Source organism: Abrus precatorius, unplaced genomic scaffold, assembly GCF_003935025.1.
Source record: "Abrus precatorius isolate BTA unplaced genomic scaffold, Abrus_2018 Scaffold10, whole genome shotgun sequence".
Taxonomy (NCBI): domain Eukaryota; kingdom Viridiplantae; phylum Streptophyta; class Magnoliopsida; order Fabales; family Fabaceae; genus Abrus; species Abrus precatorius.
This window is the reverse complement of record NW_020874292.1, coordinates 10704219-10731120: the sequence shown is the minus strand read 5'-3', so window position 1 is coordinate 10731120 and position 26902 is coordinate 10704219. Positions and strand designations below refer to the sequence as shown.

At 34.0% G+C, this 26902-nt stretch overlaps 1 non-coding gene across 1 annotated transcript; it reads right to left on the bottom strand.

Annotated features, from left to right (window-relative positions):
• Positions 1–11760: 11760 nt before the first annotated feature.
• Positions 11761–11867, bottom strand: LOC113853369. The gene has a single exon (XR_003502542.1). It is a non-coding gene; the product is annotated as a small nucleolar RNA R71 (small nucleolar RNA).
• Positions 11868–26902: the final 15035 nt, after the last annotated feature.

The window sequence follows — 26902 nt, the reverse complement described above, 5'->3', positions numbered from 1 at the left end:
TTGTCCTGTGTCTGTATTAAATTCTAATTCTTTATGGCCTTAATTAAATAGCCTTTGGCACTGACCCGACAATTAACATTGGATTGGGTTTGGAGGAAACCATAGTACTGAACAGATCTACCCCAAACATTTATGACAAACAAAATAGAAAAGATACTGTCAGAATTTGGGGCTATATTTATATACGCCAGGATCAATTTAAGATGAATTTAAGTAAATAATTTAATTAAATATTTTTAATAAATTTTATCACACAAAAATTTATGATATTAATTTGATTAAAAATGTATTAATATAAATTATAAAAAGTGTTTTGACGTAACTTATTGAAATAAATAATATAAAAATAATAAACTATTTTTATAAATTTGTTCATAAATTCTTCCAACATATGCTTCCTGTTATATAAAAAGTTCTTCAATATTAGCCCAAGACATTAGTTCATATTTTATAACAAAATTAGCCAAGAGTGAAATAGTGAAATAAATTACGTGATTTAGTATTATAATGAATTTATTCTATTTTAGTATTATGGCTATCACATCGATAATAAAGTCCGAGTATGGGAAAACAATTGTGATTTTATGTAATTATTATTTTCTTGAATATATCCATGCATGTACATAGTGTATACACTGTTAACTAATCATTTTATTTTAGTCTTACATTGAAATAATTGTTTTCGGGTTTTCAGCCTTTGTCCGTGAGAAAGTTCTACAGAAGAAACGCTGTTTTAGTGCATTGAAGTTGGCGGCAAACATATGTGTGGAATTATTACACTTTGGTTGAATAAATTAGAGCCAAGAATAATGAGATTGGATAAGATAGCCAACGGGCAACAAAGAGCAATAATGCTGCACTACTTCCAAATTAATAATTGTTGATGGGATTATTTATTGGTTGAAAGTGTTAGATGAGAATGGCATGCAGTTCTTCATCACATAAGAATGGTCGTACTTTCTTATAGAAATTTGAGCCTAACTAAATCTGCAGGACTAAATAAATGTGAACAAACCAACGTTTAAATTAAATACACTTTAATATTATGTTAAAAAATTTAAGTTTAACTCATTTCTAAAATTTAGCTCAGAGCGGAATTACTCTAACTTTTATAAGGAGTATCTTAACTTTATTCTTAACCATTATAAAGGACCATTGTGAAGAGTGGATCTAAAAAGACTGAAAATTAATGAAATCAGTATAATATCGATATTAAAATCACAAACTAATCTTTAATATTAATCATCATGCATTGATCCCTTTCAATTTTGCTTCAACTTCACCATGCATATTTTTGGTCAAATACAAGACATACGTTAATCTTAGTTATCACTCTTTTATTATGACTCAGTCTCAAATACAAGACATACGATCAATAAAAAATTAAAGACATTTTCTTTTCTAATTTCTGTGTTTATCATAATTCTTCAAAATGAATATTGAAATATTCAGAATATATGTTTCATTTATCAAAATATAAAGTAAAATAGGACAAAGTTGGTCTAATTATGTCAAATTTTCTCTAAAAATTCAACTTTACAATCTTAAAAAAATATAATAATTTTTCATAAAATATAAAATTTATTGATTTAAAATTCGTAAAATTTCATATTAAAATTAATAGATATTACATCAATTTTAACTCATAATATATTGTTAAAATATAAGTAAATACCAATTATTAAATAATATATATATATATATATATATAAACTTTTAAATTATATAAAATTTGATATAAATAATCATAAATATAAGATTATAATAATTAATAGATTAATGAATCTCATATTTTATAAAAATTATTAAATAATGTAAATATCTAATTTTAATATTTAGTGTCTAAAAATATATGACACCTATTAGACATGTGTATCTATCCATCTATACTTTTAATATATATATATATATATATATATATATATATATACTTTACTCTCTGGTAACAAATGAATCCTGTAACAAATGAATCCTGTAATATATATATATCTCTCCACGGTGGTTTGCTAGTGACCCCTGTAACAAATGCATTTACGATTTAATTTTTTAATATTTTTCAAGCTGACTAATATTTTTGTTAAAATTGTACAAATTTAATCCTGTCAATTTTCTTTTATTCAAAAATCATAAATTTTAATTCTTTTACTAAATTTTTTTACAAATTAAATAGGGTAAATTGTCTATTTTCAAAATTAACCAACAAAAATATTAAATTTTACAAAAAAAAAGTTAATTTTTATAAAAAAAATGTTAATTTTTTTCTCTTCAAACTCTATTCTCACATCTTATAGACCTCTTTAAATTTTATCCGATCTTCGTTAAGTTTTTTACTTGTGAAATTTTAAGATTATTCATATTCCAATTCACAAACCCGCCAAAAGTTTGAATAAAAATAAAAATTTAAAGGTTGTAAATAGAAAATAAAAATTGATGTAGAATTAAGTTTGTACAGTTTTAAAAATAGGGAAACTTATTTAAAAAAATAAAAAATAAAATCATGCATAGCCAATATTAGAGGAAGTAAAAGTTTAACTAAGTTTAATTTATAAGGTAGAACAAAAAGTGCAGGTGGTTCACTAGAATCTACAACTCTTGTGAGTGATAATTCGTTGGAGACCCATATGCATATAATAAAAATTTTAGTATTTACACATATAACAACTAGCACTTGTTCACAGATAATGTGCTACACATGCACAATTTGAATATGTCACTATAGCATATATAGTTACACATTTTTAACTATAAACATTTTGATCAATTAATAATCAACACATTTTATTATTCTATACTTATATATTTTTAACTGGTTTAGTACTTAAATAGAGTTGTTTAATTGAGATTTGTAAAATATGTCGAATTTGATCTTTGTTCGAAACTATCTTTAGTTTCATAGATTTATTTTTCACGACGTTCTCTCTATTTGTACGTTATAAATTAAATTTTATACATCCAAACAAAACTATTAGAAACATGTGACATTCTTAATTTATTATATATTTATTTGAAAAAATTATTTTAAATTAAATTGACATACATACATAATTATTTACATACATAATGTGAAAAGTTAAATAAAAGTTTAAAACTTTCATTTAAATTATTATTGTTCAATTCAAAAATAACTTTGATAATATACAAAATGATGAATATAAGAAATATAAATAAATATTTACTATCAAGTTATACATTGCTAAATAAAATTACACTTGAGCATTAAGAAAATATGTACATTAGCTATCATTTAAATACAAAAGTTTGATATGTACAAGTTATTATCTAAAATATATTAGGATTTCATTTACATAATTACAAAAATTAAAATACTCTAAGTCTTATTGAGCAGTTTATCTTAATACCAAAATACTGAGAATATGATCCTAATCATCATCCTCAAATTAGCTCTCTATCTCTTCTAACTCTTCCCGTGTCAGGTCTTCATTCTAAAATCTCCAACATCTGCTATGACCTTTGAGCCGGTCATTTGTTCTCAAGTAAAATGGATTGGTCTTCCAAGGTGATTGTAATCATGGAAAGTATAAACATGATTTATAGTCTTTGATGTACAAACCATCCCTCTATATACATACAAGCTAAGGATATAGTGAATTCTACCACTAATAGGATATAAAAAGAGAATATTCTACCTTATAGTGATTTCTACTATAATTACATTATTAGTTCCATGTTCATTATCTATTACAAGTTTACAATGGCAAACTCTCTGCCACTCTAAATATATAATTTAACCTACTTTCTATAGTATACTCAGTTAGTCTAATAGGTCTCTCGGGTTGGTCATCCTTATTTCCTAAAAATATTAATATGGATGAGCTTTTCTTTTCACCGTTAAAATATGATCAATTTAATAATTTTATAACACACACATTTAAGGTAACACACGAATCAACTCATGATAATAATCGCATCAATAATATGTTCATATACACAAAATATTTTTTGTATATTGTGATTACACTCTATTAACACTCTTAGTATTCGTAAGCCCTTATCTCAACCATCACTATCCCTAGGATCCCTTTAGGTCTTCCACATATATAGATAATCGCTGGTTAGCCGTAGCAAGATGGATACAATATGTGCTAACGCAGCCCCTTTAGCAAAAGTATGGTTAAGAGTTTAGGTCAGGAAATGAGTACGAGGCATGTGATGCTTTTGCACTCATTAATTATGCGCAACTAATAAAAAGCATTCACCACCCTACATTTTCCTCAAATTTCTAAAATCACCTTTGTTTCTTACACTCCTAATGCATCTCTGTAACTATCAATATGTGTTCTTCTCACCTTTCACAATAACAAAACTTTCACCCTTTTTCTTTCTCATTGTAATAAAATTTTACCCTTTTCATTTCTCATTATAAAATCATTCAATCATGTCCAAGGTCAAACACCTCCAAAATCAGTCCAAATCATATATTTTGAATACATGTATTTCATATCAATCAAGAACAATGAAAACATACTTCATCAACTTAAATAATTTATCAACAATCTTATTCAAACATATATTTCTAAACAAAAGAGCGTATAATCACACATATGAACCCAAAAATGCTTTCAATAATTCATAAAGAGGCATACTATCACATTTTCATGAGCACAAAATATATATAACGTTTTAATGATACAATAGAGCTCTCTTTACCTTGATGAGATAATTTATTAAGAGTTTTACGGAAGATATCATCCAATGACCAAGTTCTTCATATATATTTCAAAGTGGAGCACTTTCAAGAAAGAAGAAAATAGAGAAATAGAAATGACATTGAGAGATTAAGCTCTAAGAAACTTACTTAGGAGTGAGTGGAACAAACATCCAAGCTCAAAGTTGAAAGTAATTTGGGGGGTGCAAGGGAGTTTTCTCTGAGAAAGGAAAGAGAGAACAAAGAAAATAGTGAAGAGAGGTTGCTTGACTTATAATCCAAGTTTTAAAACACTGAAATTACTTATATACCCTTTTTTCTTGAGGATTTTCACTTGAGTGAGCCATTCTCGGTTGAGTCCTAACAAAATATGTTGCACATTTGCTGATATTTTCACTTGAGCAAAAATCTACCAGAGAGCTCCCATTTCTAGCATCCATTCTTGCTTGAGCGAGGAATTTTTCACTTGAGCAAAGAAATTTTTGCTTAAGCTAATTATAGATGCACAATTTTTATCCATTCTCGCTTGAGCTAAAAAATTTTCCTTGAACTAAAATGAATCTTTTTTAGAAACTTTTGCATTTTATAAACAAAAGCAACAAATAAAAATCAAGGTGTTACAAAACACGCAAATTACAAACAAAATTTACAGATAATTTTTTTTTTGTCTATATCACAAAACATATGCAAAATCCAACTTAGGAAACCTAACCTAATAAACTAATTTCCCTAACTACGGCTGTTGTGAGCAAGCTACATATGATATAACTTTAATGTGTAAATCAATAAAAGTGGGAAATTAAGATAGGAGATTTAATGATAAGTAGTTGTGTGTACAACCCTTAAGAGGGATATGAACATTATGTGCTTGTTGTACCAAAATAAAAGATGTTGGAGATGAAACTAAAAATGCTAGTGTATCATCATGCATTATATTAATGAAGGAAAACAAGTGAAATCATGGCTACAATTGGCATAATTATAGGATGTTTATTCTTAGGTTCATGACGAACCTTGGACAAAAGGGAGAATGACCTAATAGCGCAGAGTATCTCACTGTGGTTGGGTCACGTCTCCAGTAAACCCTTGCTAATCCTTACTTAAACACTCATTACCAAGATCCTGATAGACTCATTCTTGAATAGCACCCTTGAGGCTTATGTCAATTGTAACACCCTTAATTTTTCTTTTATTATTATGGACTTTTATGTTGATTAATTATGAATGTTGTTTAGAATTAAAAAAGGTTTAAATGATGATAGTTGCAAGAGATCTCGCTCAAGCGAGATTAAGTGTTTTGGACCAGGAGATTCCAGAGCATTTTTGCTCAGGCAAGATGAGTTTTGCTTAAGCGAGATAGGATAAATTTGCTCCAACTGTCCTCTCGCTAGAGATGGAGCTCTCTTAAACAGACTTGTAGGAAAAATTGAGTAGCACTTTGGACCTCTTTTGGCTCAGGCGAGAATATTAGAAAACTGAGAAAAAATTCCTCCGTCTGGTTTTCTTCCTCAAACGAGAGAAGGCTTGTCCAAGCGAGAATGACCTCGCTTAAGTGAGAGCACGCGAGATTTGAGGGGTATTTAAGTAGTTTCAACCCAAAAAACTTGTATTACAATCAAAGAAACCTTTTTTAACTTTTCTTTCTAAACTTTCTCTTCCTTTCCTCTTAGAGAAAACCCTCTTAGCTCTGAACTCTTTTCGAATCCAAACGTGAACATCTGTTCTATTCAATCCCTAGTAAGTTTCTTAGAGCTTGACTATTCAATCTCATCTTTATTTTCCCTATTTTCTCTTTTCTTAAAAAGTACTTTTCTTTGTAATATGTAGGAAGACCTTGGTCTTTTGGATGATCTCTTCTATTAACCTTTTTAGAAAACTATCTCTTTGAGGTAAGAAGAGCTCTATTCTATTATTGATAACATGATATATTTGCTGTGTATGAGAATGTTATTATGTGTGTTTTATTTGTAAATATGTGTTTGGATGAAACCATTGATTATTACTTGTTTTGATGAAATATGTTTTGTTCTTAATGACTTGAATTATATGTTGTATTGAAGATGTACGATTTGGACTGAGTTCAGGGCTATTCAACCTTCAGCATGATTGACTGATATATGATATAAAAAGTGGACTTGAATAAAATAGAAAGAGAAAATGATGAAAAATATGTTATCATCAAAGCGACAAATTTATGATATGATGAGAAATGAAAAGTGATAAGGATAAATATGGATAGTTCAGAGATACACTGAGAATATGGAAGATAGAGGCAATTTTGGAAATCTTGGGGAAATAAAGGTGGTGGATGTTTTTCTTTACTGGCACATAACTAATAAGAGTAAAAGCACCACAAGTCTCACACTTGTTTTCTGACTTAAACTCCTGACCATGCTTTTGCTAAAAGGGGTCGGGTCGTCACACGTTATATCAGTGTTGCTACGACTAACCATTAACTATCTATACTAAGGAAAACCTTAAGGGATCCCAGGGGCAGTGAATGATTGAGATAAAGAATTCATGAATGTAATGAGTGATAATAGAATGAAATTATGATATTAATGACTATTAAGTATATATGAAACTGATGTGAAATGTATTGGCCATTTCTGAATGTTTTGTGTGTTATTCATTATGTGTGACTTGACATTATTATTAATCATGTTTAGTAATGAGGGAAAAAAACTCATCCTTACTAAATATTTTTGAGAGTAAGAATGACGGCCCCAAAGACAAATTAAATTAATAGACGATTGTTACTTAATGAATATCAACATGTATGTTATTTTAAATTTGCTGTAGATACTGATAACAAACTAAGTAACATATGTACTTTAGAAATAAATATAAAGTATAGTGTTCCTTTAGATTACCCTGTTCGTGGTATAATTTTTCATATGCTCAACTTGTATGTATATTGAGGAATGGTCCGAACGCTAGACATAGCAAATTACCTGTACACTTTTCTCGATCACTACCTTCTTAGAAGTCCAACCCAATTTACCTTCGACCATGTAAAAGGAACCAAGGTTGTGGCTGATTCTAAAGACCTTGGAGAGGATGAAGACCTAACTCCAAAAGAACTGGCTGAGATAGAGGATTAACATAGGGATAATGACTAAGACTAGGTCCTCAGTATTTAGGTTTAAAGATAATTGCTCATTAGGACTTAATTTTTTTTTTATCTTGTGAATTTAGTATATAAGTTGTAATGTAAATTTTGAATCATGACTTGTAATTCCTAAACTCTTGTACATTAAGAAAAGCTGGTATACGTGTATTTTATTTCAATCTTAGTCTAAATTTATTTATTTCTTGTTACTTTAACATTTGTATATTTTCAAGCACGAGTAACAAAAATGAAAGTTTAAAATTTCTTTAATTTTGTATTATAAATATAAGTACATTTTCCTTGTTTTCTCTTTTCAATATAAATTATTTCATGAATTGTATAAACAAAATATGGGTGTTACATGAATTGTAGAGTTATGATCGGGCAATAACGTGGATACAGTAGAGTTCATGCTTCTTTGATTCGATAGTCAGAACTCTTGGCTTCTGAATTTTATCTTAGAACATCCTTCACTCATTACGAGATGGACTCATTCCATTTTGGAATAACTAGTAAGTAGAAAGGTTTTATAATTACTGTACTTTTATAAAACTACTACCTTACTAGTATTGTCTATAATAACCATATGCTCAAAACTCCATTTTCTTTTTCAATAATTCATTCTCCTTTCTACTTGCTTGACACTCTCATTTTTTTCTCATTTTGCAAAATATAATGCATTCCATGGCAACGTAAGGTGAGTTTTAGATCTCGCTTAATCTCCTGATTTTTAGATCTATAAACATCGTAACTTCTCTTTGTAAGCTGAGTTTTCAATTCTCACTCATAGTTCTTATGTTTTTCTGTAGGTGAATGGTGTTTTTTGTGATGTTGTTGATAGTGTTCTTATATTTTCATAATGATATTTTGGTTATTTTTATGTGATTCTCTGGGTGAATGGAGGGCCATGGCTGTTGGGATAAGAAATTTTCTATAATTGTGTGCATTTAATGAAGAATGATTAACAGACTTAGAACTCAGACCATATTTTTTTTATTTATGTGTGTTTTTTCAAAAAACTAACTTGTTCTGGAGGAATTTTTTTTCTAGAAAATTGTGAAAGGACTAGGAGTAATGTGAATAAAGTGTGCTTATCCTTGATGGATCTGTATTTACTCTTAATTTAAGTGCATATTATGTTCTTTTTTTTTTAAAAGAATTGTAAGTGAAACATATCTTATTTATGTAATTTAAGGATATCTTTTTCTAAAAAAAAATATATAAGGTAGTGAAAGAAGAGGTTATGGTAACAAAGATAATTTCTTTTCCTTTTATAACATCCTTATTTTATTTAATATAATAAGAAAATAATTTTAGAGTTTTGAAGGGAATATTTAGATGAAACTTATTGCAAGTTAAATACTACATGCAAAAATTTTGAAACATTTAGTAATACTTTAATCAACTCATAAAAATTTAAATGGAAAAAATAGAAATAGATAGATTAAAAAGAAAATGTGAAATACCATTAATATATATATATATATATATATATATATGTATATTGATGAACCCACATTTTACTAAATTTTTATACATCATTTATTATTTTTTATAGAAAAGAATAGACTTAAATAGTGTAAATAAGATGAATATTCCAATTAGGCTAAATAATATAGGTTTCTTAGTTTTTGGTTAATTTACATTGATTTAGATAGTTTATTTTACATGTTTTGATCATTTGAATAATGTGGCAGGAATCTCCAAGCTTATTTTGAAGAATTATTGGATTTTGAGGAATTTGAGGTGAAAGTAACTACTTTCAAAATTGATATGACAACTACAACAAGCCACTTCCAGCAAAGGGACCAAAGTGATCACTTTCAAAGCTTAAAGTGACAACTACAGCAGCCCAGAATCCACTAAACCTGCGTGTGGTTACTATGATCTTTCATAGTAATCACTCCAGAGCATGCAGAATTGAAGGTGATGCATGTAGTTACTATCAAAATTCATAGTGACAACTCTAGAGAGTCCAAAAATTCCAGTGCTGCGCGTAGTTACTATGAATATTCATAGTAATCACTCCAGAGAGGAAAAACCTAACTAATGCTGGGCGTGTTTACTATGAAAGAATGAAAGTAATTACTTTGGGTGGCGCCAGCTTTAGTATAAATAGATTTTTGCCAAATTAGGGTAGAGAGTTCTGACACTTTTTGTACCTTTTCTCTTCCTTACTTAATTAGAACAATTTTCCAGAGCTTAGGGTAACCTTGGGTGACAGCCAAGGGTCAAACCTAAGGTTTGGTTTCTCATTTCTCTTGCTTTTACAATAATGTTAATGAGTTTTCTGCATTTTCACCTTTCATTTTTGACCCCCATTTCTATGGAGGGCTAAATTTTGTGTAATCCTTGGTGAGTTCACATGGATTCTTGAGTTCCTTCATTTTAATGATAATATAATTCCTTTCTTCTCAAGAATTACTTCTTCCTTGTCTCTTGAATTGAATTAATGGTGAATGAGGGGGATATTGCTTAATTAACCCTAATTCGTTTTAAGGAGATTCTAAACTAGGGATTGCTTAATCCTAAGTTTAATTCTAAGGTTGCGTAACTTTGGGATGAGGGATTAGAGTCTAGCAAATTGCATAATTTCGTTAGGACCATAAGGTTGATTTTCGCTTGTTAAATTAACCTAATTCATGGGAGAGAGGATGAATGTTAGATCTTAAGTGGAATGAGGATAGAATCTTTATGGATGAACTAAGGATTGCTATTTTCTATTGTTTGAATTAATTAAACTTGTTTACTCGTTGCTCTTTACATTGATTTGAAACCACAAAACCCCCCATTTTAATTGCTTGTTCAATTATTGCCTTCAGCATGTTTAATGAAGATTAATAGCCAATGTTCATGGGAGACAATCTAGGGTAACCCTAGTACTACATTAATTTGTTTAAATTTTGATGAGGATTTGCGACAAAATCTTTTAAACAACTCAACAAAATCGATCATCACCAAATTGGTGCCATTGCCGAGGAACATTGGTGTTGATTTTTTCATAAACATGTTATTTGCTCTGTTTTCATTTTCGTTTTCAGCATGTTCAGTGAATTCTGTTTTAACTTTTGCATTGTGAATACTTTAGTATAGTTGTAGTTTCATAGGTAAGTAGAGATATCTTGCATTTAGGTAGAACCAATTGTTGTTTTCTGCACTTTGTGAATTCTGATTTTTGCATTTTAGTTTACCACACTGCATTTTCGTTTGCTGCACTATACTCTGTTTTTGCTGCATAATTCTACAGAATTTGTGTTTGTGTGTTGCTCATTTTCGTTCCATAGTTTGCAATTTCTTTCTGTTTTTGTTGCTTGGTGTTAATACTTTATTTTACTGCACTTAGATGTTAGTTTTTCTGCATAATTGTCATATGAATTTTTCTGCATTTTTACTGCTACATTAGTTTACTTCTTTTCAATTTTCCATAGCTAATTCCTAATGAATGACCATATCAAATCCAAGAGATTTATATCCTCCAGATACTGAAATTGATAGGACATTCCATAGGAATCTTAGGAACCTTAGTAGACAAAACTCTGCACATACTGAGGAACCATCTTCTCCATCTTCCATATATTCTTCTCTGCATTCTTTAAATTCTGATCCTTTAGAAATGGCAGAAAATGACCTGACACTTAAGGAGCTTGCCGCACCGGACATGACTTACCAGACTTTGTGTATCCAATACCCGGATGTGGATGCCCCTTTTGTTCTTAAAACTGGCCTAATCCATCTTTTGCCTAAATTTCATGGTCTTGCAGGTGAAGATCCACATAAACACCTCAAGGAATTTCATATTGTTTGCTCTACAATGAGACCACAAGGTGTGCCTGAAGAGCATGTGAAATTGAAGGCTTTTCCATTTTCTTTTATGGATTTGCCTAAAGATTGACTTTATTATCTTCCACCTGGCTCTATTACAAGTTGGGACACTCTCAAGAGATTGTTCCTGGAAAAATTTTTCCCTGCCTCAAGGGCTGCCTCCATAAGAAAGGAAATATGTGGTATTAGGCAGCTGGAGAGGGAAAGTTTGTACGAATATTGGGAGCGTTTCAAGAAACTTTGTGCTAGCTGCCCCCATCATCAGATAAGTGACCAGCTCCTAATCCAATACTTCTATGAGGGCTTACACCCAATGGATAAGAGCATGATCAACGCAGATAGTGGGGGAGCCCTAGTTGACAAGACTCCCGCTGCCGCTAGAAACCTCATTGAGAATATGGCAGCTAATTCTCAACAGTTTGCTACAAGGCAAAATTCCATCATGTCTAGGGGTGTTAATGAAATTCAAACTTCAGATTCAAACAAGTTGGAGCATAAGCTAGATGAGTTGGCTTCTATGGTAAAACAGTTGGCATCCATCCAAAAGAATTCTGCTGCATATACACCTCCACCTCTATCCATTCCAGCCATGCTTTGTGGGATTTGTTCATCTACGGATCACTTCACTGATAGTTGCCCCACATTGCAAGAAACTGAATCTTTGGAAGGTAATCCTCAAGCTTATGCTGCTAATATTTATGCTAATAAATTTCCTTTTCAGCAGCCGCAGCAACAACAAAGCTGGGATTTATCTTCTAATAGATATAATCCCGGTTGGAGGAACCATCCTAACTTAAGGTGGGGAGGAAATGCACAGAATCAAGGCTCTAGCCAACCAACCAACAACCATTTCCAACCGCATCAAGCTGGACAAAGTAAGCCATATTCAGCCCAGCAACATCACCATCCATTATCTTCATCTCAGCCGCACCATCAAGCATCTTCTTCACTAGCTCCTGCACCTCAAAAGAGTGAGTCATCCTTGGAAGACCTTGTGAAGGAACTCACTATGAATAATTTCAATTTCCAGCAACAGAGTCAGACTTTCCAACAACAGACTCAAGCAAACCTTGGAGAATCAAATGGGTCAACTTGCTTCATCCCTGAATCAACTTCAATCTCAAGGTTCAGGCAATCTCCCTGCACAAACGGTAACAAACGCAAAGAATGTGAGTACCATTACCTTGAGATCTGGTAAGGTGATGCAAGAGCCAGAAATGCCTAAGGAGAAGGATCCTAGTTGCATTTTAGCTGCAGAAGATGAAGAAGAAGAGATTGAGAGCCAAGAGCAACCTGCACCTATGCCCACACTATGTTAACCAAAAGTGGTAGACAAAGAAGAGAGGTCCATTCCTATTCCTATCCCTCAAAGAATGGTTTAGCTGAGCAAGAAGCAAGAAGAGGTTGATAAAGAAATTCTGGATACTTTTAGAAAGGTTGAAGTCAATATTCCCTTGTTAGATGCTATCAAGCAAATCCCAAAGTACGCCAAATTCCTTAAAGACTTGTGCACTCATAGAAGACGGCTAAAGGGTAATGAAAGAGTGAACATGGGGAGGAATGTATCAGTACTCTTTGAGAGGCAAAAAACTTTCATGCCTGAGAAATGCAAAAATCCAGGGACGTTTACTATTCCCTGTATTATAGGCAATAATAGGATAGATAATGCCATGATTGATTTAGGTGCATCTATTAATGTTATGCCTTTATCTATCTTCACATCTTTGTCTCTTGGACCATTGCAGCCCACAGGTTTCATCATCCAGCTAGCAAATAGGAGCACTACTAATCCAGCCAGCCTTGTGGAGGATGTTCTAGTGAAAGTGAATGACTTGATCTTTCCTGCTGAGTTTTACATCTTGGACATGCAAGAAGAAGAGCCAATAAAAGGAACTGCACCAATCATCTTGGGGAGGCCATTCTTGAAGACGGCCAGGACCAAAATTGATGTGCATGCTAGAACTCTCACTATGGAGTTTGGAGAGAGTGTGGTTCACTTCAACATACTAGATGCTATGAAGCACTCACCTGAGGAGCATTCAGTTTTCCATGTTGATGTTCTTGATAGCTTGATAGATGATAGTTTTGTTGAATTTTTAGGAGACTCTTTCATTGATTTTTCTGATTGTGTAGATACCATAGATACTAAAATTTGTGAATATTGTACTAATTCATCTTTGTGTGATATTTGTATTGCTGATTTTCTGGATTTAGATTCTGCAACTTCTGACATTAATGACATTGAAAAATCAAAAGGGTTAGAATGTGGTTCATTGAGTACAGCAAGTATAATTGAATCTACCCCTTGTGGTTTAAATGTTGCAAAGATCATTTCAAATGAAAGTGCTAAACCACTGCCTTCAGTTGAGCAATCTCCCACCTTGGAGCTTAAACCCTTGCCTGAGCATTTAAAATACACTTATTTGGAAGTAGGTGAGAAGCTCCCTGTGATCATATCCATTGAGCTTGACGAGGACCAGGAGGAGTAGTTGCTCGATGTGATTCGAAAGCATAAAAAGGCTATTGGATGAACCTTGGCTGACATCCCTGGAATCAGCCCTTCCCTGTGCATGCACTAGATTTTGTTGGAAGAAGGATCCAAGCCAGTAAGACAGCCCCAGAGGAGGGTAAATCCGATCATATTGGAGGTGGTGAAGAAGGAGATCACCAAGCTACTCCAGGCAGGCATCATCTACCTGATATCAGGTAGCACATGAGTGAGCCCAGTGCAGGTAGTGCCCAAAAAGTCAGGGATTACAGTGGTGAAGACTGAGAAGGATGAGCTCTTGTCCACTAGAGTGCAGAACAGCTGAAGAGTCTGCATTGATTATAGGAGGCTCAACCAGGCGACCAGGAAAGACCACTTTCCTCTATCTTTCATAGATCAGATGCTGGAGCACCTGGTAGGTAAGTTTCACTACTGCTTCCTAGATGGATTCTTTGGTTATTTTCAAATATGCATAGTTCCTGAGGATCAGGAGAAGACCACTTCTACATGCCCATTCGGTACATTTGCATATAGAAGAATGCCATTCGGGCTTTGCAATGCTCCCGGTACATTTCAAAGATGCATGTTGAGCATATTTTCTGACTTGGTTTAGCATTGTATTGAAGTCTTCATGGATGACTTCACTGTATATGGGTCGTCATTTTCTGCATGTTTAGGAAACTTGGATAGAGTTTTACAAAGATGTATAGAGACTAACCTTGTTCTGAATTTTGAGAAATGCCATTTTATGGTTAGGTAGGGGGTAGTCTTAGGACATATAATATATGAGAAGGGAATTGAGGTAGATCCTGCATGTCATTTCACAGCTTTCTTACCCCTCTTGTGTGCGAGAGATGCGTGCATTTCTTGGCCATGCAGGTTTCTACAGGCGCTTTATCAAGGATTTTTTCAAGATAGCCCTTCCTCTCTCCAAGTTACTGCAGAAAGATATTGATTTTGAGTTTGGAGCCAAGTACAAGGAGGCGTTTGATTGTCTTAAGACAGCCTTGACCACAACCCCCATCATTCAACCACCAAACTGGACACTTCCATTTGAGCTCATGTGTGACGCATCCAATTTTACTGTGGGTGCTGTCTTAGCACAACGGTTTGGTAAGGATCCACATGTCATTTATTATGCATCTAGGACTTTGGATCATGCACAGTGTAACTATACCACAACTAAAAAGGAACTATTGGCCATAGTATTTGCTTTGGATAAATTTAGATCATACTTGCTAGGGTCAAAAGTTGTGGTGTTTACTGATCATTATGCTCTTAAGTTCGTTTTGAAAAAGACAGATTCGAAGCTAAGGCTAATAAGGTGGATGCTTCTACTTCAAGAATTTGATATAGAGATAAAGGATAGAAGTGGAGCACAAAATTTGGTGGCAGATCATTTGAGCAGGATAGAGGGAGTCCCTGAACTCAGTCCTCTAAAAGATGATTTCCCTGATGAGCAACTATTAGAGTTGTGTACTTCAAAGTTGCCTTGGTTTGCTGATATTGTGAACTTTTTAGTTGCAGGAGTTTTTCTAGCAGATGCACCAAGGAGTAAAAGGGAAAAGATCAAGAATGATGCCAAGCATTACCTCTGGGATGACCCCTATTTGTGGAAGTTCTGTAGTGATCAAGTGATTAGGAGGTGCATTCCTGAGGAAGAAACTGCATCAGTTTTGCATTTCTGTCATGCATCCATTGTAGGAGGCCACCTTAGGCCCCAAAGGACTGCAAGGAAAGTACTGGATGCAGGATTTTATTGGCCTACAATCTTCAAGGACTCTTGGCAAGTGTGTTCTACACGTGAGAAATGCCAAAGAACTAGAGGGGTAATCACCTTGAAGCATGAAATGCCTCAACAATCCATTTTATACTATGATGTATTCAACGTTTGGGGTAAGACTTTATGGGTCCTTTTCCCCCTTCCTTTGGTTTCTTATATATTTTGCTTGTTGTGGACTATGTCTCTAAGTGGGTAGAGGCTAAGCCCACAAGAACTAATGATTCAAGAGTGGTTGCAAATTTTGTGCGTACTCATTTGTTTTGTAGGTTTGGAGTACCTCAAGCTTTGATTAGTGACCAAGGTACCCACTTTTGCAATAGAACCATTGAGACTCTACTAAGAAAGTATGGAGTAGTGCACAAAGTATCTACACCTTATCAACCCCAAACCAATGGGCAGGCTGAGCTCTCCAACAGAGAAATTAAGAAAATCTTGGAAAGGATTGTTCAGCCAAATAGGAAAGACTGGAGCAAGCGTCTTGATGATGCTCTTTGGGCTCATAGAACAGCATACAAGGCTCCGTTGGGAATGTCACCTTACAGAATTGTCTATGAAAAAGCCTGTCACCTCCCAGTAGAAGTAGAACATCGTGCTTATTGGGCAGTGTGAGCCTGCAATATGGACATAGATAAAGCTGGAGAACAAAGGAAATTGCACTTGCAAGAATTAGAAGAACTTCGCCTTGAATCATATGAAAACTCCAGAATTTATAAAGAGAAAACAAAGGCCTTTCATCATGGAAAAATAGCAAGGAAAGAGTTTTTCATAGGTCAAAAAGTTTTGTTGTTCAATTCCCGTTTGAAGCTCATGCCTGGAAAACTCAGATCTAGGTGGATCAAACCTTTCATTGTGACTTCCATTTCTCCCTATGGAGTAGTGGAGGTAAAAAGTGAATCCACAAATAAGGTTTTTAAAGTGAATGGTCATCGCCTAAAGCCTTTCCATGGGAATCCTACACTTGAGGCTGATATGGAGGAAGTTTTCCTAGAGCAACCTCCAGCTGTTCTTGATTCTTTAGTTATTTTGGAGTGAGAGCTCCATAGAACGTCAAGCTAGTGACGTTAAAGAAGCGCTTTTTGAGGCAACTCACAGTTTTTATAGCACTTTCTAGTTCTTTTTTAATTTCAATAAGCATTCTTTCATTTGAGCTGTGTTATTAGTCATGTTGCTTAGTTCATGCTGCACAAACATTTTGTTCAACACTTTACTCATTATTTGATTAATGATTTGTTCATAATTTTTGTAGAGGAAAAATTGCTTTATTTGGACTCAATTTATGCATATATTCATGGAAGTCCAAGTAGAGAGGGAGAAATAATCATTTTCATGGCACCAAGTATTCACTTTAGAAAGAATTTTGAAGTTTGCCATGAAGAAGTTCACTTTCCCAAGCCATAGTGGTCACTTTCCACCAAGGTATATGACTTTGCTCTCTGTAGTCCTCACTTTCAATTTTTATAGTGACCACTTTGAAGGCTTTTAAATTCATTGGTCTGCGCGTAACTACTATGAAAGTTCATAGTAGCGACGCGCAACACTCCGGGAAAATATACATGAAGGGCGCCTCTGTAGTGGTCACTTTGAACATTCATAGTAACCACTACAGAAACTAATTTTTGAACATTTGATGCGTGTAGTTACTATGAATATTGATAGTAACCACGCGCAGCTTTTTTTTAAACAACTGAGAAAGGCGCCTCTGGAGTGATTATTATGAAAATTCATAGTAACCATGCGCACCCCATTTTTGCTAAGACCCTTGCGCGTGGCTACTATGATTATTAAGAGTAACCACGCCCAACATTTTTATATAAATAGGACCCTTTTCACGTTCACTCTCACTCTTCATTTTTGAGAAATTTTCACTCTTTTTCCAATTTCCTGAGCACCCACTCCCTCGAATTAAATTCCTTGCATCTGAACGTCAATTCCCTGCACTTTTGCACTGCATTTGAACTCTAATCCAGGTAATTTCCTCTTCCTCACTCTCTGCGTTAGGGTTCTTCTTTTTTTTTCAATTGGGGATTTTTTATTAGAACCAATTTTAGTTGAAATTATTGGTTAGGATTAGTTTCTGTAGGGATAATTACATGATTTTAAGTTAGTAGGGTGATTAATTTGATTCTGTGTATGCAAATTGTAATGTTTGAACCCTAGGGTAGCTACTTTCATAATTCGTAGTGATTACTCTGTATGTAATGCTGAAATTCTGCTTCCCCTACGTTCGATTTAGTCTGGACTATGATTTCTATGCATTGAAATTCAAATTCTTATGATTAAAAATCAAATTGCATTTTTCCTTTGTGAATTAGAAGTGTTTTTGCTCTGGAGTAGTTACTTTCATTCATCATAGTAACTACTCTCTGTGAATATACTGTGTTCTACTCATTTCATACACTCATTGCTGATCTGATTCAGTTGCACTACCATGTGATTACATTTTCACTCCCTGCTTGCTCTGAATTCTGGAAATTTGATTTGAAATTAGACCTATATTGCGGCACATGCTTTTTACCTTAGCTGATCTAGTGGAATTCATCCTGTGCATAGTTGTTCTCTGCATTCTATATACCACAGCCTGATTCAGAAGTTGAGAATTCATGTGATTGGATCCAAATGCACACTGTGTTTAAATTTTCCAGACCATCAATGAACCTATTTTGCAGACCATGATTTGTTAGGCTAGTGATTTATTATTCAGTAATCTATAATATTTTATACTTGTTCAATGTTAATTGAAGGATTATTTGGTATTGAAATATAATTAGATGGAGTTTGAAATTTATTAAAATAAAAAAAGAAGAAGAAGTGAACAGTACCGTATGAACAGTAAAACTGCGTACGAACAGTACAAACCGTGTATGAACAGTAAAAATCACGTATGTACAGTGACTGTTGACGTTATGGCTGACATCACATACGTGTATAGTACGCATGCACAGTGTTTTCTGGCATGAATAGTGTCTTGAACAGTATTTCATGGATGAACAGTAAGGCAGTGAACAATGTTCCGGCGATGAACAGTAAATTCTAGCGGTGAACAGTAAATTTCAAAAATTTTCTATAAAAAGGGGGCTTCACATGAAATTTTCATTTCTTCACCCTTATCCAAGGTTCTCAAAGGTTCTAAGACCGTATACTACCATTTTCTCTCATATTAAACCCTCCTAAACTTAGATTTCTTGCCAGATCTGAGATTCTACGTCTATTCTGAGGGATTTGAAGTAAGTTTCTTTAAGTTTGAAGCTAGATTTACCGTTCGTTTCTCTTCTCCTTCTCTTTCTCATAGAAGTTCATGGTGTTCTTAGGAGAAACTTCGTTCTAAAGCCAAATCTTCAGTGAATCTTGCTATAAAACAAGTAATATTCGGTAGATCTAGTGTGAATCATTGTTCTGAAGTAAGGAGAGTTTACTTTAGCGTATAATCTATGTTTTGGACGGTTGGTATATTATTACAAGAAGTTTTGATATGAATTTTGTTAGATCTTTTGAATAAAAGCTATTTTCTAAGCTGTAACTGCTGTTAATTGATTTAAAATGCTGAGATTTTGGCTGATCTATTATAAACTTGCCTTAGCTGAGCTGTTACAATAATTTTGGTGGTGTGCATCATGCTGAAAAATATGTTTTGCATCATTATAGAGCGGAGTTACATGTTTAGGTGGGTAGACGTATAATAGTAAGTTCATGCTGAGCTGCTGTGCTGTGCTGTCTGAATCCAGATACCGGAATGGGTCGCCCCCAGACCGGCTCGGTTCCTTCTGGATTACTTAGGCTGTGAAACCAGTTGGAAACCGTTTTCATGTTGTGCATTAGATGGGCTGGAAATGCATGGGGCTATTGCTGTGAGAAATATTTTGCTCTATATACATGATTTTATTTTATTTTTGTAAGCTCACCCTTGCATTTCTTTCTATGTCATTGTGTGCGTGTGTACTGCGATGATCGTACAGTGGTACGTGAGCAGATGTAGCAGGTGTTGCATCTACTTCACAGGTTGAGGGGCTAGTGAAAAAATGTTAGAAGCTGGGGTCGAGTAATATTGCATCAAAGTCCTTTTTTCCTTATATTTTGAGATCTCATGTAGAGGGAGCTATATAGTATAATTTTGGGTATTTTGAATATTATGAATAAATGTAATATTATGTTGTTCTGTTGGATATTTGTTGTAAGAAACTTTGTTTTATTTTAATTGAGAAGAGAATTTCATACTTATATTCTCGATTATTTATTTATCTTAAATAAGTATGTGATGTACAAACAATATTCTCGGTTCCTTACAAAAAGGGGTCGTGACATGATTCACTATATGACATGTGTTTTTCTGCATTTTAAACATATGAATTATGGATTTCATTTTGAAACTGTTATTGCTATCATAGTAGCTACCTGCTAACACATAGTGATCACTTTACTGGACCTAATTTGTTGCTTCAATTTGCAAGTATATGTGTCTATATGTTATTTTCTTACTGCTGAACTTCACTGAAAGTGTCCACTTTCATAGTGGTCACTTTTATCATTTCAATATTGTAAAAACTGGCATAATTCACTACATAGTGATCACTCTGCATGTGTTTAACTATCTGATCTTTCACTGTTAAAGTAGTTACTACCAACTAGCATAGTAGTTACTTTTGTATGCAGAACTCCTCTGATTTGTCTCAAATTTTCTCTGATTCATGCATATTTGCTGTGAAATTATGTCCACATACTACCTCTGCATTCTGTCATGATTTATTGCCAAAGTGACTACTTTCATTCATCATAGTAGCTACTTTCTGCTGCAACAATGCTGTAAATTGCCTGCATTTTCTCTTTTTCATTTTCAAATGGTGTGAAATTCTTGCTACATGGTTAATTCTGCACTATCACTCATTTATTCTTTTTTCTATGTGCAGATTAATGGCAAACACTCCCAAAAAGAACACACTCAGGGCCAAGAGGGCCAAGACAACTGCTGCCTCTTCATCTAGGCCTTAGCCTGCACATGACCCCAGATTTAGGTCCCTGGCTCATGAGAATTTCTTCAAAGCCAATATTCTCAGGCGACACATTGTGCAGGACAGGAATTTTGACCTGCAAAAAGGGACCTACCCCCAATTTGAACAGGAAATCCAGAAAAGGAGGTGGGATTTGTTTACTACATGTGCTGGGCATGGGTGGAAGGACATCACCCAGGAGTTCTATGCCAATGCCTTCAGGGTTAAGGGAGATGATTTCCCCTACAGGCACTCCATGGTCAGAGGCAAGGTGATAGACTTCAACCCTGCCAATATCCAGAGAATCCTCAACATTCCTCTTCTTGAAAAGAGGCCTGGACAGCTGGACTACACTACTTTCAGCTACTTGGAGAAGAATGACTACAAGCCAATCCTTCAAGCAATATGCAAGGTTGGAGAGAACTTGGAATTTGACATGAAGCTCCAGCCCAAGAATCTAACTACAAAGCACCTCCTTCCACCTGCCAAAGTCTGGAGCATCTTCATCCTTAGCTCCTTCATGCCAGTCATGCACTCATCTACCCTGGCAGTGAAGAGGGCAGAGGTAGTTTATGCCATCATGACAGGGATGCCTATCCATGTTGGCGATGTTATTAGCAATGCCATCATGGAGATCCTAGCCAGGAAGAAGGACTCCATGGGTTTTCCCTCCATCATTACTATGCTCTGCTAGGATGCTGGAGTTGACTTTGGGGAGTATCAGCAGAAAATCAGAGCAGCTCCCTACATCACCACAGCTATGGTGAAGGAGCTGTTTAAAGCTAAGAAGGACCAGCTGAAGGAAATAGCTCTACGACAAGATGCTATATATGTTGGTCAGAAAACTGCTCTGACCCTCACAGAGACCATGTTACTCAACATAGGGAAGAAGATGGGGATGACCGCTGACCAGATCTACTATGCCCCCACCTTCTCAGCTCCTTATCTTCGAGCAACAGTTCAGAATGATCTTCCGCCTTTCACACCTACAGCAGAAAAAGAGGAGGAAGAGGAAGATAGCAGCTCTGAGGGTGAGCCAGTACCAGATCCAGCAGCAGCAGCAGAGGAGCAGAATGATGAGGATACCGATACTGATGTAGCTGATAATGATGACCTCTCCTCCAGCTCTGATGAAGATGCAATATAGCTTTAAATTTTTATTTCTGTTATTTATTTAACCTTCTCTTTCATTGTACATATCTTTTCAGCTAATTTCCCTGTAATTAGTACACTTTTCCTTTTATTTTTCCTGCCTTTAATTTTCCTTTACTGCTTCTACTCTGAACAACAGCTTAACTCTTTTATGCTATATATATATATTATCTGAGTTTGAGTTATTTTGTTCTGCTGGTGCTGAATTTATTGTCTCTTTGTGCAGAGAATGCCCTCAGTTCCATCAAGAGAAGCATCAATTTTTTTTTGCCCATGAGTTGAGGCACTATCATTCATGAAAGGGGGGGTGAAGTTCTTTGCCTCTATTTCATATACTCTTAACCTTATTTTTCCTGCACAATTGTACATCAAAATACAAAATATATCTTTGTTCTTTCTCATTTTTATTGAATCCAATTTTGTAATTCCTATTCTAGACTCTTACTGCAATTTTCATTCAATTCATGAACACACTCTACTTTTGTAAATAATTTTCTCTCCATGCCATGTTGAATATCTGTTCTTGCAAGGTGATTTATCCTCACATGATGTCAAGTAGTTATCACCAATTCTAGAACTTGCCCTGTTTCTTAGTTGAATATGCATTATGCAATTTTTATCTAGATGATTGAGGTCTCCTTTACACACACACACACCCACTCACTATTTCCTACCTTTACACCTTATTGCATTACATCCCTTTCTTTTGTCAAACTTAATTTGCCAGAACATTTTTTCTCCCATCAAGAACGTATTTCTTTTGAGTAACATCAAGAGTGTATGCAAATACTAAGTTTGGGGTGTTGATTCTGATGGTAGTTGCTTGAGGACAAGCAACCTCTCAAGTTTGGGGTGGTGGACATCGTACATGTTATTAATACATGTCAAAAAATTTTTTTTTGCTTAAATTTGAAAAAAAAAAGAAAAGAAAAGAAAAAGAGTGGTTGTCAAAGTCCAAGAAATTATAAAAAAAAAAAAGAAAAAGAAAATAAAATGAAGCAAGGTCCAAGAGATTGAAGAGCTCTTCACATAATGAAAAACAAGGTGAAAAATGCTTGAACCTCTTAGGCTACCTCATTTGATGCATTTCATTGTAATTGTTGTATTCACTCACTCAAGGGGATTCCCCTATCTTGAAAGCCCACTTGAGCTTTTGACCCTCCTTGATCAAATTGAACCTTACCTATCCCTATTTGTGACCAACCAAGTCCTTTTGATAGGTAAATCGTTGTATTAAGGCAAAGGAGATTGAGAATATGGGCAAGCATATGGTAGGGTAGAGCAATTTGCATGTATTGAGAAAAATACTTAGCCTGAAACACTGACGAGTGAAGAGTGAAACACCACTTTGTGAGCTTGACAATTTCTTTGCATTGTGTGAAGTATGATGAACCTTGTTGAATTTTTGTTTCACTTGTATGGGACTTTGCATAAAATTAATTGATATGAGTGTGCTTTCTTTGTTGAATGACTCCATGATTTTGAAATGGAGGAAGTGTATGTTAGAGTTGAAAAATTGGAACAGAAAAATTTTGAGAAAATTTTTTGGATAAGTCCAACCTTTTTTACTTTAGGCCTTGAATTTTGGTTTGCTTGAGGACAAGCAAAAGTTTAAGTTTGGGGTTGTGATGAACCCACATTTTACTAAATTTTTATACATCATTTATTACTTTTTATAGAAAAGAATAGACTTAGATAGTGTAAATAAGATGAATATTCCAATTAGGCTAAATAATATAGGTTTCTTAGTTTTTGGTTAATTTACATTGATTTAGATAGTTTATTTTACATGTTTTGATCATTTGAATAATGTGGCAGGAATCCCCAAGCTTATTTTGAAGAATTATTGGATTTTGAGGAATTTGAGGTGAAAGTTACTACTTTCAAAATTGATAGTGACAACTTCAGCAAGCCACTTCCAGCAAAGGGACCAAAGTGATCACTTTCAAAGCTTAAAGTGACAACTACAACAGCCCAAAATCCACTAAACATGCGCGTGGTTACTATGATCTTTCATAGTAATCACTCCAGAGCATGCAGAATTGAAGGTGCTGTGCGTAGTTACTATCAAAATTCATAGTGATAACTCCAGAGAGTCCAAAAAGTCCTAGTGTTGCGCGTAGTTACTATGAATATTCATAGTAATCACTCCAGAGAGGAAAAACCCAACTAATGCTGCGCGTGTTTACTATGAAAGAATGAAAGTAATTACTTTGGGCGGCGCCAGCTTTAGTATAAATAGATTTTTGCCAAATTAGGGTAGAGAGTTCTGACACTTTTTGTACCTTTTCTCTTCCTTACTTAATTAGGATGATTTTCCAGAGCTTAGGGCAACCTTGGGTGACAGCCAAGGGTCCAACCTAGGGTTTGGTTTCTCATTTCTCTTGCTTTTACAGTAATGTTAATGAGTTTTCTGCATTTTCAACTTTCGTTTTTGACCCCCATTTCTATGGAGGGCTAAATTTTGTGTAATCCTTGGTGAGTTCACATGAATTCTTGAGTTCCTTCATTTTAATGATAATATAATTCCTTTCTTCTTATGAATTACTTCTTCCTTGTCTCTTGAATTGAATTAATGGTGAATGAGGGAGATATTGCTTAATTAACCCTAATTTGTTTTAAGGAGATTCTAAACTAGGGATTGCTTAATCCTATGTTTAATTCTAAGGTTGCATAACTTTGGGATGAGGGATTAGAGCCTAGCAAATTGCATATTTCGTTAGGACCATAAGGTTGATTTTCGCTTGTTAAATTAACCTAATTCATGGGAGAGAGGATGAATGTTAAATAAGTTGAATAAGGATAAAATCTTTGTGGATGAACTAAGGATTGTTGTTTTCTATTGTTTGAATTAATTAAACTTGTTTACTCGTTGCTCTTTACATTGATTTGAAACCACAAAACCCCCATTTTATATGCTTGTTCAATTATTGCCTTCGACATGTTTAATGAAGATTAATAGCCAATGTTCACGGGAGACAATCTAGGGTAACCCTAGTACTACATTAATTTGTTTAAATTTTGATGAGGATTTGCGACAAAATCTTTTAAACAACTCAACAAAATCGATCATCATCAATATATATATATATATATATATTATTCCAAAGAGTTTACAAGAAGTTGACATCAGCAAAATTACATCAAAATATATTAGGACTCATTTACAACATTTACAAGATACAAAATATAATAAGTCCTAATAAGCAATTTATCCACCAAAAGACTGAGAAAGATACTAGTCGTCCCTATGCCATCCCTCTATCGCAGCAAGGTCTTTGAAATTGAGATTATCATCCGATTCGAGATAACGATCGCTTGAATCTATAGTGGCCAGCCTGCCAGTAATTCGCTCAAAAGTCCACCGAGGTGATCATAATCATGATATGTGAATAGGTAGGTTACAGCTGTTGGGGTTCTAACTGTGCCTTGATAAAGGTTCATACATAGGGTATGATAGATTCTGTTATTTACCGAAAAATCAAAAGATATACTATAAGATAGTTTCATTTCTAACATAATAATGTTATAAGGTACATTATTAACATGTAAGGCCAATTTAAAATAGCAAAATCTATGGTACTCGTTAAATACATAATTTAACCGACACTCTACAAAACTATCTATAAGCCTAATGCTCTCTCTGGGTGTTGTCATGATGGTCCTCTAAAATGTTTATGTAAGGATGAGTCTCTGTTCTTATTACCAAATATACATTCACAATTACATCAAACAGTACAAGCAAAGGTAATACAATAATCAATCTTATTTATATACATGCAACAATCATTAGTTATCCAGATTATTGCATTTTATTTCTACTAACGCTCGGAGTTCTCATTTCACACTTTCACTGCCCCTAAAATCCATCAAGGTCTTCCTTAACATAGATAGTTGCTGGATAGCCGCAGCTACATAGATACAACAACCCGACCCCTTTTAGCAAAAACATTGTTAGGAGTTTAAGTTACAAAACAAGTATGAGGCCTGTGGTGCACTTACTATTATTTGTTACGTGCAATTCAAGAGGAGCATCTACCATCCTCATTTTTCTAAAATTTCTCAATCGTCTCTATCTTCTACACCCTCAATGTACCTTTGAGCTATCGATACTTGTCCTTATTATGTTCCTTCCTTATTTCATTTCTCTTTCTATATTTCCCATCTCATTTCTATATTTCTCATTATGAATTTACTCTTCTTATTAGTCATTATGGCCTAAACTTATTCTTTACTATAACTTGAACTCATTATCTGTTTACTATCATGTTATTCATCCTTTATTTCTCTATTTTACTCAAGTTCATTACTATGTCATATATCAATCAATCATTGCCAAGGGTTGGTCAGCTTCGGACTCAGTCCACAACATACATGCATATACACTCAGAACAAGGATCATACCCATTATCAACACCACAAAACATGCTTTAAACATAACAAAAACATGTTCTGATCCAACATATACTTAAACTCGTGCATTACATCACAACATTTTCATGAACACAAATATATTACAATCTTAGCAACAAGTTAGAGCTCTCCTTATGTCAAAATGGAAGTTTAGTGAAGGGTTGGTGAGGAATCTTGCTTAAAACATTGGGTTCTTCCTAAATATTTTAAGAGGTTCTATTTAGAGGAGGAAAAACAAGAAAATAATCAAAGGAATAGAGAACCAAGCTTAAAGAACTTACCAAAGAGCAAGGAAAATGAACTCCCAAGCTTGGATTATAATCTAAGTTTCTTAACTTGGAAACCCTTACATACCTCTCAACTCGCGACATTCTCGCTACAGTGAGCCAATTCTCATTATAGCAAGAGATTCTCGTTATAACAAGACCTTTTCTCACTACAGCGAAAAAATCAGACATTTTTTCTTTTGTTGTCTGTCATTCTA